Source organism: Schistocerca gregaria, chromosome 3 (genome assembly GCF_023897955.1).
Source record: "Schistocerca gregaria isolate iqSchGreg1 chromosome 3, iqSchGreg1.2, whole genome shotgun sequence".
Lineage (NCBI taxonomy): Eukaryota > Metazoa > Arthropoda > Insecta > Orthoptera > Acrididae > Schistocerca > Schistocerca gregaria.
Genome location: NC_064922.1, coordinates 856,527,537 through 856,531,576, shown reverse-complemented (window position 1 = coordinate 856,531,576; position 4,040 = coordinate 856,527,537).

Here is a 4,040-nt window from a genome sequence, read left to right as displayed (position 1 = left end):
ACTGCCCTGGTTAAAGATCTCCTCTCATTCACCAGGAACCTCAACTGGAAATATCACTTCATTACCCAAACACAGCCCCCAAATACTAGACCCAGTGTTGAACCTTGTCTAGAACAGTTCCGACCGCCTTCTCAAAGGGATCCTCCTCCCCTCCCCCAAAACCATCCCTTGCAGACATTTCAGGAATTCCTCACATCCAGTGTTGCCTCCCAATCCTTCTTGAAGAACATCCCGACAACCCCCAACATCACCCCAGCTGAATCCCGTGCCATTAAGCAGCTGAAAACAGACCGCTCTAATGTAATCCTTCTGGCGGATAAAGGCTCCACAACTGTGGTACTTGAACGTGTGGAGTATGTGGCAGAAGGACTGGGTCAACTCTCCGACACCTCAACCTACAAAGCTGTTACCCAGGATCCCATTCCCTCCAGCCAGACTGAGCTGCAGAAAATCCTAAAAATCCAAGTTCCCTCACAAGGCCTCACAATGGCTTCCATAGACTTACTCACTCCACCTGAGCCACATACCCCTACCTTCTACCTATTACCCAAAATCCACAAAGAGAACCATCCTGGCCGTCCCATTGTAGCAGGCTTCAAAGCCCCAACAGAACATATCTCAGCTCTGGTAGACCAACACCTCCAACCTATCACCCGCAGACTCCCATCCTACATCAAGGACACAAAACACTTCCTAGAACGCCTCAAATCCATTCCCACTCCTCTCCCACCTGAAACCTTTCTTGTCACCATAGATGCTACATCCCTTTACACAAACATCCCACACACCCATGGTCTCTCTGCCCTTGAGCACTACCTCTCCCAACGCCCACCCAAAGATCTTCCATAAACCTTGTTCCTTATCACACTTACCAACTTGATCCTCACCCATAATTACTTCACTTTTGAAGGCCAGGGCTACAAACAAATCAGGGGAACTGCCATGGGAACCAGGATGGCTCCGTCCTATGCCAACCTCTTCATGGGCCGCATGGAGGAGGCTTTCCTGAAGACCCAACAGCTGCTTCCCCTGGCCTGGTATAGGTTTATAGATGACATCTTTGTGGTGTGGACTCATAGTGAAGAAACAATCCTTAATTTCATCCATAACTTATAACTAAACCTGAGGGGGGTGTGATGGGGAGGTTCCCTTGTTAGTTGTACATTTTCGAGCTTCAGGCTGTGGTTTTCTCTTCTTAGACCATCAATAACGAAATGTAAACTTGAAATGTGTTCACTAAATTTCGAGAATTCACTTTTATACTTTACACACGCTTCTTTTTTGACTGCATTACTATAATTCATTTGAGCGTTAAAGTAGGGTACACCTGTACCTGCCGCCATCTTGCTCTGATTAGCAACTATCTAAACGTCAGATTAAAAAAGAATATTCTTCAAACATTTTAAATTTTGATATAGCGAAAGGTAAATTATATTTAGTTTTCATAGACATTTTACAGAACCATCAACAAGTCAGTGAGACAACTAGCACTGCTTATTTCCAAGAACCTTTTTTAACAGGATGATGAAACAATTGTCAGTCAATGCGAGCTCTCCCCACAGATGGCTGATCCTCAGAAGAGAAAGCTGACTGTCTACTTTGAGGGAAGACATTTCTTAATAAACATGCTTCCTCTGAACCACATCTTTCCTTAGTGACACTTGTTTCAAAAATACTCTGCATCCCCGTTTAAAATTAAAAAAAATTAAACTGTGTGTACTAGTCTGTAATTCACTTGATTGCTGGACTTTTTACTCCTGGACTAAGAGAAATTGGAAAAACTTCATACTACCATTGTTTTGTTTCTGATCACTGCCACTCACAATAATAATAATAATAATAATAATAATAATAATGTATTGAGGACCTGGCGCAGTATCAAGACTCCTGAGAATGCATGCGCGGTGTCACAGTGGTTTGCATAAAGTTCACAAAAAGAGACCAGATCTTGCCACATTCACTATAATTTAATAGACTCTGTGAAGTGGATACTTCATGCTCAGAACATGAGACCACAAGGGGTGAGTGCTGAATAATGTTGCCCTGAAGTATGGTATCCCACTCACCTACTAGTTCTCCATAGACATTGGAGGAGTGTGCAATGCTGTTCACTTTATAAATGTACAAAACCACCTCACAATTGGTGTCTTCCTAGATCATGTGCCCATCTGGTAACACTATGCCAACCTGTTAAGTTCTGATAATGAAATAGCTTGAATGTAAACTTAACACCAAGGGGAGTTGGGGACTTTCCTGTAGCATGCTTTAGAGAAAAACCTCACATGCTGCAGCAAAGAGGCACATAGCAGAAATGACTCTTGACCTTGATGCAGAAAGCTTATGACAGTTTTTTGCTGGGCAGCGTGTCGTCTGCTACAGCACGAGATTGTCTGCCAGGGCAGATGAGTGACATGCACAAATGCATAGCAGTGTGTTGCCACCAGGGCTTTTCAATGAGCTATACCATCAAAGCAAAAAACATCTCTCTATAAATTTCATCTCCATGTGCTATTGATAGTTCTTAAATTATGAAAATTTCTTTCCACAAACTACTTCCAGGTAAATTAACCACAATATTGATGCCAGTGACTGAGAAACTATATTGCGGATTATTAATTTTAATGGATATGATGTTAACTAATTAATGGAAAATCTCATATAAAAAGATGTGCCAACTTCAAACCAAAGAGGATGCATTCAGAAGTAAAGAGGTGTATAGTATAAAGATGTAGGATGAAAAGATGCATGAATGGCTAAAGAGGAAAGGGAAAGAGGAGAAGACTGAAAAGTAAATGGGAGTGAGGTTGTTTAATGTAGGTTCAGTCCAGGGGGACGGCGGGATGAAAGGATGTGCTGGAGTGCAAGTTCCCATCTCCGCAGTTCAGAGGGACTGGTGTTGGGTGGGAGAAGGCAAATGGCACATACGGTGTAGCAGGTTCCTAGGTCCCTAGAATTATGCTGGAGGGCATGCTCCGCTACTGGGTATTGGACATTTCCTAGGCGGACAGTTCGTCTGTGTCCGTTCATGCGCTCAGCCAGTTTAGTTGTTGTCATACCAATGTAAAAGGCTGTGCAGTGCAGGCATGTCAGCTGATAAATGACATGTGTAGTTTCACACGTGGCCCTGCCTTGAATTGTGTATGTTTTACCAGTAGCGGGACTGGAGTAGGTGGTTGTGGGGGGATGCATGGGGCAGGTTTTGCAGCGGGGTCGGTTACAGGGGTAGGAACCGCTGGGTAGAGAAGGTAGTCTGGGAATATTGTAAGGTTTAACAAGGATGTTACGGAGGTTAGGGGGACGACGAAAGGCAACTCTGAGTGGTGTGGGGAGAATTTTGTCAAGGGATGATCTCATTTCAGGGGTTGACTTGAGAAAGTCATATCCCTGGCGGAGTAATTTATTGATGTATTCGAGGCCAGGATAATATTGGGTGACAAGGGGGATGCTTCTGTGTGGTCTGAGGGTAGGAATATTGCTGTTGGACGGGGAGGAATATATTGCTTGGGAGATCTGTTTGTGGACAAGGTCTGCAGGATAGTTGCGGGAGAGGAAAGCACTGGTCAGGTTATTGGTGTAATTGTTGAGCGATTCGTCACTGGAGCAGATACGTTTGCCACGAATACCTAGGCTGTAGAGAAGGGAGCGTTTGATGTGGAATGGATGATCTGTCCGTTCGTTCATTGACGTCTCTATTCACTGTGATAAGATTAGTGTCTGTGTTTTGCGACCGCACCGCAAAACCGTGCGATTAGTAGACGAAAGGAAGTGCCTGTCCAATGGGAACCGAAAAACCGAAAACATTCGATCGCGAGGCCATAGGTCAACCGATTCCTCCACAGGAAAACGCGTCTGATATATTCTATACGACACTGGTGACGGCATGTGCGTCACATGACAGGAATATGTTGTCGACGCACCTAACTTGTACACTAGGCGAATGGGTAAAAAGATTCTTCTACATTGCCCGATTTAGGTTTTCTTGCGGATATGATAATCACTCCCAAAAAAGTGATGGAAACGTAAGAGTTTGTCACATAAGC